Here is a 13,115-nt window from a genome sequence, read left to right on the forward strand (position 1 = left end):
TCCTCATGATGTACTCTGCATATAAGTTAAATAAGCAAGGTGACAATATACAACCTTGACGCACTCCTTTTCCTATTTGGAACCAGTCTGTTGTTCCATGACCGGTTCTAACTGTTGCTTCCTGACCTGCATACAGGATTCTGAAGAGGCAGGTCAGGTGGTCTGGGATTCCCATCTCTTTCAGAATGTTCCACAGTTTATTGTGATCCACACAGTCAAAGGCTTTGGCATAGTCAATGAAGCAGAAATAGATGTTTTTCTGAAACTCTCTTGCTTTCTCCATGATCCAGCGGATGTTGGCAATTTGATCTCTGGTGCCTCTGCCTTTTCTAAAACCTGCTTGAACATCTGGGAGTTCACGGTTTACATACTGCTGAAGCCTGGCTTGGAGAATTTTGAGAATGACTTTACTAGCGTGTGAGATGAGTGCAATTGTGCGGTAGTTTGAGCATTCTTTGGCATTGCCTTTCTTTGGGATTGGAATGAAGACTGACCTCTTCCAGTCCTGTGGCCACTGCTGAGTTTTCCAAATCTGCTGGCATATTGAGTGCAGCACTTTCACAGCATCATCTTTCAAGACTTGAAATAGCTCAACTGGAATTCCATCACCACCACTAGCTTTGTTCGTAGTGATGCTTTCTAAGGCCCACTTGACTTCACATTCCAAGATGTCTGGCTCTAGGTCAGTGATCACATTATCGTGACTATCTTGGTCGTGAAGATCTTTTTTGTACAGTTCTTCTGTGTATTCCTGCCACCTCTTCTTAATATCTTCTGCTTCTGTTAGGTCCATACCATTTCTGTCCTTTATCGAGCCCATCTTTGCATGAAAAGTTCCCTTGGAATCTCTAATTTTCTTGAAGAGGTCTCTTGTTTTTCCTATTCTGTTGTTTTCCTCTATTTCTTTGCATTGATCACTGAGGAAGGCTTTCTTATCTCTCCTTGCTATTCTTTGGAACTCTGCATTCAGATGCTTATATCTTTCCTTTTCTCCTTTGCTTTTCGCCTCTCTTCTTTTTACAGCTATTTGTAAGGCCTCCTCAGACAGCCATTTCGCTCTTTTGCATTTCTTTTCCATGGGGATGGTCTTGTTCCCTGTCTCCTGTACAATGTCACGAACCTCCATCCAGAGTTCATCAGGCACTCTATCAATCAGATCTAGTCCCTTAAATCTATTTCTCACTTCCACTATACCTATGGCTAATTCACGTTGAGGTTTGACAGAAAACAACAAAATTCGGTAAAGCAATTATCCTTCAATAAAAAATAAATTAAAAATGATAAGCATGATAAAATTATGTCTTCCCATGAAAGTTCTTCAGTTCAGTTCAGTTCAATCGTTCAGTCGTTTCCGACTCTCTGCGACCCCATGAATCACAGCACGCCAGGCCTCCCTGTCCATCACCAACTCCCGGAGTTCACTCAAACTCATGTCCATCGAGTCGGTGATGCCATCCAGCCATCTCATTCTCTGTCGTCCCCTTCTCCTCCCGCCCCCAATCCTTCCCAGTATCAGAGTCTTTTCCAGTGAGTCAACTCTTCGCATGAGGTGGTCAAAGTATTGCAGTTTCAGCTTTAGCATCTGTCCTTCCTATGAACACCCAGGATTGATCTCTTATCCTTCACTTATTAAATTTTGCATTATAATTTGGTTTCCTAGGCACATCACTAACTGGGAAGAAATTTGCGTTAGATTATTTCAGATATTTTAGAAGTTTATATATATCGTTCTTAATTAATGAAATAGAAACCTGACCTTTGTGTCAGTAATGACTTGGTTAATATGACTCTGTCCCTAGAACATGATTCATAGATACATAAAGAAATTAAAAATTGAGATTGAAGAACTCTCAACCATTTCCTGGGATACCTAAGTCACTAAGGTTTTCCCATCCCCTGAGGTCCTAGAAAAAGTCTGGTCAAACTGTTCTTAATTATAAACTTTTCATACAGTTATATGGAATATATTCTTTCAGAATGAATCACACTTGAAATCTTGAGGGTACAAGATGTGTGATCCAGGCCAGAAGTGCTAATGGAGTTCATAAAGGGGTATTTTGCCTTTGGAGTACAAGCTAGAAATTGGTACCACGCATACCAAATCACATGACCAGTGAGTGGTTCTAAAAGGAGCCATGACCAAAAATTTTTAAAGCAATCATTTTTGCTTATTGTTCCTGGTGACATTTTGCCTATAGTGCACAATGGAGAACTCAAGAAGAAGGTGTTTTTATTACCATTTTTAACAAAAACTTACCAAAAGGGTTAAAATATTTTTGTCCAATTACCACTTCCTCTTGCCACCTGAGACAGTCAGCAGTAAGCTTGAGAAAATGATAATGGAAAGATAATACCTTACTGTGCCACATTTCCTCTCAAAAGAATAGCTGCATATTAAATACAACCTTTCTTTCTGACCCTGACTTTTATTTCCTTCTTGGCTTAGAATTTAGCAGATATTGGTAGCAAACATTTCAGAAGAGGAAGTAGTGATAAGTATAAGGATAACATTGAAAAAGGCATCATGTTGAACCAAGAGTTTTGCTTCTAATAGTTCTTAGCTGCTCTTTTTCTCTGAGCGATCATGGGCAATGACCTGCCTCACTCTGACGGTTAAGTGCAGTCCCTTGCATTGGATACTTGAAATGACTTAAAGAAAAGTAGTGATTTGAAACTATTATGAAAGGGAAAAAAAGGACATTTCACATTATTGTTAGAATTCTTAGCAACAATGGAAGTCAATACAAAGGAAGTTAACAGGTCATTTTCACAGCCACTAGACTGGGGTAAGTACTTTAAGCACATCTGGAATAGAATCCTCACAAAAGCACTAAAAATTGGATGTTATTAGTTCCATTTTACAAATGTGAAAGTGGAGGTCTAGAGCGTTTAGTTAACCTGCTTAAGATAACAAAATTAAATGCAGGATCAGGGATTCAAGACATATATGGCTGCCCATACACTAGATTACAATTCCAATATCAGCTTCTGAACACATGAAAGAGAAAAGACTGAGGAAAGGGATAATTTTGAGAATATCACATGAACAAGAGAATGTACTAGGATAATCACTTATGCTTAGAAATATTTTTAGGTATTATATAGTGAAAAAAATTATTTAACCAAGTCAGTTTAAGAAATTCTGAGTTAAAGAAATAAACCAAGTTTCTTTGACATAAGACTTCTTGTAACCTGTAATATGAATTATACATTTCTGGGACTTATTAGTGGATATAACATTTTTCTACATATGAGATTATGAAACAATTTTTAGAAGCATCTGCCAAGATTAGTTCTCTGTTAGATATACACTGTAAGATACTCACAGATGGGAAGGAAAAATGACACCAAAGATTCTTTGATATTTGTACTGAATGACGACAATCCACATTAATTTCAGAAATCTAGGAAATGTTTTGTCTTAGGGATTGGATATGAGGGTAGAGATTAGAATAAAAATTGAATAATCTGTATTATTAACAGGTGTCTTTCTAATTTACTCCTTTTTCTAGATACTGAAATAGAAAGTGAAGTGAATCAGCTGTTGTCTTTAGGGATATCACATTTTAACTCAATGTTTTGTAATGAAAAAAATCACCCAAGAAGCTCTTCCAAGCTCCATATGCTGTTACTTATAGAGTGTTTGTTTCATACATTAGCTCATTCAATTTACAGTAGCTCCATGAATTAGATGCTCTCTTTGTCTTTTTCACAGATGAGAAAACTAAGTAGAAAGTAGATTAATTTGCCCGACATTCTATATCTCATGTGTGGTACCAGGATTTAAACTCAGGTCTATAACATTGCCCTTGAGAACTAGACCAGAAGAGTATAAACTTTTACAAGCAGAGGAATTTCTGGTAGTAGGTGAGCCATGGTAAGAACAGTCTGATTCTGTGTATAAATGGAGACCCCTAAGAAAATACATTTTTACAAAGCACCCAAGGAGATTTTAATTCTCTTGACTCATAGACTACAGGCTGAGAAACAGTATGCTGATCCATACAGTATTCCTAAAACAAAATGATAACTTAATTTTATAAACCATAATTTAACTTCTAAGTAAGTGGCTACTTAAACTTTGCTATAAAAATACTTAGGTAGTCCTGCTGTTTCAAATATAATATTTGTACTTTTTGGTTTGCTAGTGAATGTTAACCCATTCTTTGGTTATAGGCAGTCTCACTGACATTTATCATGTATATTGAAAACAAAAGACAAAGAAATAGAACATAGATGGACACACAGAAATGTACCATTTCTATCTTTAAATTCAAGCAAAAATCTGCCATTTCAGATGAAAATCTCTAAAATTATATTCTCCTAGTATTTGCTCAGTAGAGACAATTCATAGTTGACTTGCATATTGTTTACAAAGGAAAAGATGAGAGAAAATACTCAAGAAACTCAAGCTATCCCAATATTATTGTTAATGGCGAGTATCAGTTCAATGTCCTTAAATGTAAATGAATTATCAGTAATGAACCCTGAAATGTGACTTACACAGTTAAAAGACCACCAGCATGCAATGTGACCTTGAATAAGTCACCTACCTTCTCTGAGTTCCCTTTTATGATCATTCAAATAAAAATCCAATGATTCAATTATAAAATTATCTTTTAACAAGTGTTTAATATGGATGCAACTATGTGTTAAGTGCTTTACCTATACATATCCTGATTTGTATTCCTTATTACAAAATCATGTGATACAGTTCCTCTCTTCACTTTACAGTAGGTGTCACTGTGACACAGAAGGGTTAAGTGTCTTGGCAAGTGACTTGGGCAACAAATGGTTAAGGTGGGTTTTAAACTCAGGCATTTCAGCTATAAAACTTATTTGCCAAAAAGGATATTGCAGGCTTTTCTTACATCAGAATCCCCTTCTCCCTTAGACATATAATTCTTTGATATTAAAAGTTTTAAATAAAAACACTACCTTAATGCTTTAGAAGAGTTCTTACGACTTCTGACAATTAACTCATATTTTAAGACATTTTAGATTGTGAAAATTTCGCTCAGAATTGCATAGAAAATTAAGAAGAAATTTTGCTTTGTATTTCATACATTTTTACAACTATAATTGGTAGAAATAATGAGAATAATGATATTCTTCAGTTTGATTTGTTAACTACCTATTTCCTGTCTGTAACCTTACCAAAGAGAAACATAGAAAATCCTGGAGAAAGGCTTCGTAGTTTTAATATTAGACTTCTCTAATTTTTCTTTGACCTCTTTGAATCAGGTTTCTTATCTGGGAATCTGACCAAAACTCTTCTTTGTATTTTTAATATGTTCTAGGTACAGGAAAAGAGCCAAGTTTTCAGGTTTATTGTTTTAGCTCATTTAAGTTGCTTCTGATACCAAGGCAGAAAGCAATTATATACAGGATAGAGCACCATCTATGACATGATCGTGCAAATTCTCAGAGATGATGAGAGTTCTGAGTTTCCCATATTCATTTTTAGCTTATCATTGAGTCTTTGAACTGGAATAAACTTTTGAGCTCAGAGAGTTAGCTATTCCTGTTTTATAAATAGCAGCATAAAGAAAGAAGGAAGGAAGTTCGGGATGAAAGGAGGCAAGAGGGGAAAGAAAAGAAGGATAGAAGATGGAAGAGCAGGAAAAAGTAGTTAAAAATTATGATTGACTTAATTATTTGCCAACTACTATCTGTCATGTATGTTATCATAGTTAATGAATTTATTATTAATACTCAATAATTTGTAGATGGGTTTCTCTGGCAGCTCAGATGGTAAAGAATATGCGTGCAATATGGGAGATCTGGATTTGAATCTTGCCTAGGTTGGGAAGATTCCCTGGAGGAAAACTTGGGAAACCACTCTTGCCTGGAGAATCCACGTGGACAGGGGACCTGGTGGACTACAGTCCATGGGGTTGCAAAGAGTCGGACTCGACTACGCGACTAAGCACACAATTTGTAGATAAAAAAACAATATTTCAAATACAACAGGAAATTTGCCATAGGTGTGTATTATGGGATGCATGAGTGCTATGCATATGTACTCCATGGTATCCAAGTCTTTGTGACCGCATGGATTGTAGCCCACCAGGCTCTTTTGTCCATGGAATTTTCCAGGTAAGATTACTGGAGCAAGTTGCCATTTCTTATCCATGGGACCTTTCTGAACCAGGGATCAAATCCTTGTCTCTTGAGTTTCCTGCATTGGCAAGCAGGTTCTTTACCACTCCACTACCCAGGAGGCCCATTTTATGGGTTAGTGTTGGATTAAAGTCTAAAGTGATTTTGTATAATGCTTCCTTTGTATTAAAAATTAAACAGTAAAAAATCTACAATTTTATTAAAGACTTTCTTTGACATAGATCATTTTTAAACTCTATTTATTACAATATTGCTTCTGTTTTATATTTTTGGCCATGAGGCATGTGGGATCTTAGATCCTTGACTGGCATGCCCTGCATCAGAAAGTGGAATCTTAACCAGTAGACCAACAAGAATGTCCCAAGATCTGTAATTTGAATTAGCATATCTTATTTATTTCCTGTTGTCCTTTCCATTATATCTTGCCATTTCTTTTCCATGACATGAACACCTATAATCCATTGCAGAATTTCCAAAGTCACAGGATTATATGTCAATAAAGAAAAAAAAAAAAAAAGAACACTAAAGGGACAGGAGTAGCTCCTTTGAAGCCAAGTTCACTCTAATTTTATAGAAAGGGAAATGGAGACTGGTGCAGTTGTAAGTTTGATAGACCAAAGCAGATTGAACATATGACCACAAATATGAAAATTATTCTATTTTGGTGTCTGTGTTATAGAGTGAATCAGTTTATTTGATTTTCAGAGAATGCTTAAAAATGAAGTTTCCTGTATATGATGCTTTATAGTGAACTGTTTTTAAAATTGCAGCAATGTTCATGATCACTTTGTGAAGATTATGTCATCCTTGATAAAAAGAGAAAATAAAACACTGAGAGCTAAAATGACTTCTCTGTAGACTTAGTAAATGCCAAACTTGTGTTTGAAGCCAAGAACTCTCAACCTAGTGTACTTTTACTGCATATAGACAACTCAAAATAGTTGACATTTGTACAACCTTCTACCTAAAAACAGAACACTCATTTTAGGGGCACTTGCGTCCTTCATCAAAATATTTTACATTTGATTTCAGAGAATTCAAGTCTTATCTTCAAAGTCTTTAATAACATTTTTGTATATTAATATTTATATTTAGGTGAATTAAAGCTATTTATGTTCCACTCTTGGTCTTTTCTCATATATTGAAATATCTTTTCTAGCATAGACAGCTCCTTGTATTATTTGGTAGCTGGTTATCAAGTGTAGGTAGTCAATGAATATACTAATGTATAGTGTGAACTTTTAATTACAAAGACAGTTATAGACAACATCATGCACACATGGTTTGCTCACTGTGACTATGTTTCATAATTCATGTCCTCTTTCTTTTGCAACTCCCACCCTCCAAAAATCTCTGAGGCATAGTCATCTTATAAAATCAGATACACTAATTCACTTTGGGTAAAAATGTTGACTTGTAGCCACGTAGAAAGCCTTTCTTCATCACTTAATCTCAGCATGGTTAAATGTTGTTTATCTTGCAAGTCTTTCCAAAACTGTAGCCCCAAAGAATTTCTCATTCTCTGCTGTGTGGTCCTAATGTGTGTTATGTATAAACTGGATTATAGAAGTTACCATACTCATTTTATTTACCTTTCTATAGTAAAGAAACTTCTCTGGGTTTCCTAGAAGAGATTTTATGAAATTATAATCTATCTGGAATTGATTACTAATGTTAACATGAGAAATAGCAAGAGGGCACACATTTTGCTTGTAATGTGTATCATAGGGAAGAGAGATCCTATTACATTCTAAAGAGTTACTGACATACAATTTCCTCTTTTTATGAATTGTGTCTATGCTATGCTGAGTAAATCTCTCCCAGAAAAGCAGAATCTACCCAGTGACTGGATAACTCTGCTTTGGTAGCCCTAGCAAGGTTCTACATGGAGCAACTCTACTAGATGATTCTAGTTCCTTATCTTACTTGACCCATCAGTGATGTCCAAGAGAATAAATCCCTCAATTTTTTTTTCTTGAAATGCTTTTTTACCTTATCATAGAATGTTTTTCTAGGGTCTCTCCCCCATCATTGGCTACTCTTTCACAAGCTCCATCCCTGAGGTCATGTTTTGACCTGATACCTAAGTCTTGAATTTCCTCCCCTTAAGATTCCCCATTGATATCATGATTTTAAACATCACCTATTTCTGCTTTATTGACTACGCCAAAGACTTTGACTGTGTGGATCACAATAAACTGTGGAAAGTTCTGAAAGAGATGGGAATACCAGACCACCTGACCTGCCTCTTGAGAAACATATATACAGGTCAGGAAGCAACAGTTAGAACTGGACATGGAACAACAGACTGGTTCCAAATAGGAAAAACGAGTACGTCAAGGCTGTATATTGTCACCTTGCTTATTTAACTTATATGCAGAGTACATCATGAGAAATGCTGGGCTGGAGGAAGCACAAGCTGGAATCAAGATTGCTGGGAGAAATATCAATAACCTCAGATATGCAGATGACACCATCCTTTATGGCAGAACATGAAGAGGAACTAAAAAGCCTCCTGATGAAAGTGAAAGAAGAGAGTGAAAAAGTTGGCTTGAAGCTCAACATTCAGAAAACTAAGATCAAGGCATCTGGTCCCATCACTTCATGGGAAATAGATGGGGAAACAGTGTCAGACTTTATTTTTTGGGGCTCCAAAATCACTGTAGATGGTGATTACAGCCATGAAATTAAAACACGCTTACTCCTTGGAAGGAAAGTTATGACCAACCTAGATAGCATACTAAAAAGCAGAGACATTACTTTGCCAACCAAGGTCTGTCTATTCAAGGCTATGGTTTTTCCTGTGGTCATGTATGGATGTGAGAGTTGGACTGTGAAGAAAGCTGATTGCCGAAGAACTGATGCTTTTGAACTGTGGTGCTGGAGAAGACTCTTGAGAGTCCCTTGGACTGTCAAGGAGATTCAACCAGTCCATTCTAAAGGAGATCAATCCTGGGTGTTCATTGGAAGGATGCTTTGGCCACCTCATGCGAAGAGTTGACTCACTGGAAAAGACCCTGTTACTAGGAGAAATTGGGTGCAGGAGGATAAGGGGATGACAGAGGATGAGATGGCTGGATGACATCACCGACTCGATAGACATGAGTTTGAGTGAACTCCGGGAGTTGGTGATGGACAGGGAGGCCTGGCATGCTGTGATTCGTGGGGTCTCAAAGAGTAAACACAACTTAGTGACTGAACTGAACTGAACTGATGTGCCAATAACTCCAAAATACAAATTTTTTAGCCTAGATATCTCTTTTGAACTACATTTACAACAGCTTGTTTGACAGATCTACTTGATCACATCTTAAATATTTCCAACTTTATATTTTTAAAACAGAATCATCACTTTTCCCTTCAATTTAGTTCTTGCCCAGGCTTTTCATCTTAGGAAATGGCAATATCATTCAAATAATTGCTGAAGACTGTTGACCTGAGACAAATAGACTACCAGATATTTCTCCAGTAAAAAAGAATTTATTTTGGCTCAGTAGAGAATTGCAATTCCAGATCTGCAAATAACATGGCATGGGTAGAAGAACACTTTAATAGAGAGGAAAAGTTGGGAGAGCTATAGAAGACAGAGTTCATGCCCTTTCTTTGACTTACTTCTTCCCAGGAAAGAAGAAATGCATTTCTTCTTCCTATTGGGCTCTGCTGTCTTGGTAGGGCATGAGAGATCTCCATCTGATGTCTCAAACTAACTTAGTTGAGATTCTGTTTATTAATCTTTTACAAGACAAATTCTGGGATATACCCTTCTCATCATCTCAGTTACCACTATTCTAATGAATGACAGCATTCACTGATTGATTTCCCACTTTCCTCTTTTCCAGAATAAAGCCATTCTTCACACAGCAACCTATACCTTATTTTCAAAATGTAAGTCAGAGCAGGTCACCCCCTGCTTAAAGTTGCTCGGCTGTTTTCTGCAGTATGTAGAATAAAATCCAAAATACTTGTTATTGGGTTCTGCTTATCCATCTCTAGCTTATCTTCGAACCATATGGGATTCTGTGTTTTTCTTACTAAACAATAATCAGCACATTTTATCAGTTTCACTTGAGGACTAAGACACGAGGACAGGAAATCCATTTCCTACTCTCATGACCTTGATTTTTCTTTCCGTTTCTTTGACTTGAGTGACTCAACACTGTTCATGAGGCAAACACCCATCCCTATGGAAGCTTTACCTGATCACTGCATCTAAAATAGACTCACTGATATCCTTTCATGTAAACATTTGTAATTTCACTGAGAGTACAAATTAAAACCTGATATTATTTCACATGTTGAATGAGTATTTTTATATATTTTATGTTTCTGTTATATATGCTCATCTAAAAAGCAAGGTTTCTTTTTTTTTTTTAATGTGTGGATAAGTTTCTTAACATTTCTTTTACATTTAGTGTATCTTAATTAACTAACTAATCTTATTTTGTAGGGTGAGCCCTTAGTTGCCCCATGGTATGTGGGCTTATTTCCCTTCCAGGGATTGAGCCTGTGTCCCTGCCACTGGCAGGCAGATTCTTAACTGCTAGACCTCCAGGGAAGTCCCTAAAAAGCAAGCTCTCTGAACCATCATGTCATTGTTCTCTATTTTATTTATTTTGTCTAGTGCTTGTTAAACTAGGCACTCAAGAAAATGTGGAATAAATAAATGAATGAATATCAATTTGCTCTTTGGTGGGCATGCTGTGTTTCTTCATGAAGGAGAGAAGGAGCCAGAACAAATGACTTAAGATTCTGACTATTTGTGAGCTTCATATACATTTATTTATTTATTTTATTTTTGGTTGCACTGGGTCTTGGTTGCAGTGCACAGGTTTAGTTGTTCTGTGGCATGTGGGATCTTACCAACCAGACATTGAATCCACATCCCTTGCATTGGCAGGTGAATTCTTAACCATTGGACCATCAGGGTCATCTCATTTGCGAGCTACACAGATAGGCATGATATTGCCATTGTGTTCAAGAATCAGGAATAAAATATTTTCTTGATACCAGTTAATGGGAAAAAAATGACAACTTGTTTTTACTTGTTTCTTTATAATGGAAAATTCACATATGAGTTGTTCTTGAAATATAAAAGAGAAAGGGGGGAAACGAAAATAGTAGAGGTTTGAGGTGCTAAGACACAATTGCTATTCTTACATAAGTTGTTGAATTAATCTATTCATTTACATATCCATTTTCTAATTAGCTGTTATAAACAGTTCAGGTACTGCCTGATAGTTCATTGCTGCAGGGTAAAATGCCTCAATGGATGTGCAATTCTAAAAATGGTTTTGCAATTATGGTAGTTTTATTTATACACAGGCACTTAATGCATCAAGCAACTTCTAATTGCTAACGAAGAAAGACCTAGCCTTTCCCAGCCTGTTCTCCTCCCTGACCTATGTGTAGAACAGATATCATCATTTCTGACAAGAAAAATGAGACCAACCACAAATAATATGTGACAAAAGTAATTAATTTGTACATGTGAGAACCTGTCAATCCCCTTCAGCAAACAGTTCTCTTAGGAAGAATTTTCACAAAATTGCACAATTTCCAGCCAAGTCCCTTGATAATTGGTAAACATAAAATGTAATACCCAAACTTTATAGAGTCTGTTTCCCTTTCACATATGGCCTGTGATGTCCTAAAATTAGAATAACGGGTACAGACAACAATGACCCAACACAGAGCGAATCTCACTCACAGACAACTACCACCAAAGACATAACCTATTTAAACAAAGTAACAGGGAATTGCATGTAACAAAAGGAAATAAGGATGTAAATTAGGGTAATACTTTAAAATTCTGTTGCAAATAGGTAATTAGCAGGTAAAAATAGCAAATAAGCTTGCTCCAACTGTCTCCAGGTAGAATTATCAGTAGAATTTAGATGGATCTAATATTTGGCTCTGTAAAGCCAGGTAAGTGAAGCAGAGGTTGTGAAGTTCAGGTGGAAAGACCATGAATAAAATATTTACTTTTCTGTTTACTTGATTCATATAAATTTCCATTGATGCAAATATCATTTTACAGAACACTTCTGTATAACAAAGTCATTTTTGTGTGCCAGTGCATGTAGTAATAGGAATGTGAAATTTTGATTAAAGCTAATTTCCTGGTTAGAAATTCTTTGTGAAAAATTTTTCTTAATTTTCTATGTGCTCTTTATAGTGATAGTACCTGAGTTGCAATGGCAGAGAGATAGAAGAGAAACTTGTCTTACATTGACTAATATTCAGTGTCTTTACTTTGCCATTAGCAATACTTTTTTGTTAACAACTTTCATTTTCTTTCCTTAATGATCATGACATGAAGCATTCAATGAAAACTACAAAACAACTCTCTCTGCTTTTAGAATATTTAAGAAAAAGTACATACAACAACTCCTCTGTTACCACAAGGAAGTTTTCTAAAATCTAGGTTTTTCCCTTTATTTGTTTATGTTTTAGGATCTCTGCTAAGAACTTTTATTCTTATAAGAACATAAACATGTCTATAGTTGATTTTAATCCTCTATTATTAATTACATACAAGTAATATTTTCATCATATATGCTCAAATAATAAAGTCTAAACTTAATAAATTTATTCTTCTCTAGAATATTACAAGGGTCTAAGAACAGTTTAGCGTAATTCCCTTTTCTCCCTCTTTTTTCTATTCTTAGATTTTATGTCTTATTTTAATCCATTATATGAGTTGATTGCATCTCCTGAAAAGATAAGTTTAAATTCTATTCTTCCTTACCTGAAACTGTGACTTCATTCAGAAATAGGATCTCTTCGGATATAGTCAAGTTATAATGAGGTCATACTGGCAGTAGCTCTCTCTGCTCAGTTGCTCTGTCATGTCTGACTCCTTTGCAATCCAATGGACTATAACCCACCAGGCTCTTCTGTCTATGGAATTTTTCAGGCGAGAATACTGAAATGGGTTGCTGCTTCCTACTCCAGGGGATTTTCCTGACTCAGGGATTGAATCCACATCTCTT

This window comes from Moschus berezovskii, chromosome 5, assembly GCF_049115385.1.
Source record: "Moschus berezovskii isolate FMDL1 chromosome 5, NW_MosBer_1.0, whole genome shotgun sequence".
NCBI classification, from domain to species: domain Eukaryota; kingdom Metazoa; phylum Chordata; class Mammalia; order Artiodactyla; family Moschidae; genus Moschus; species Moschus berezovskii.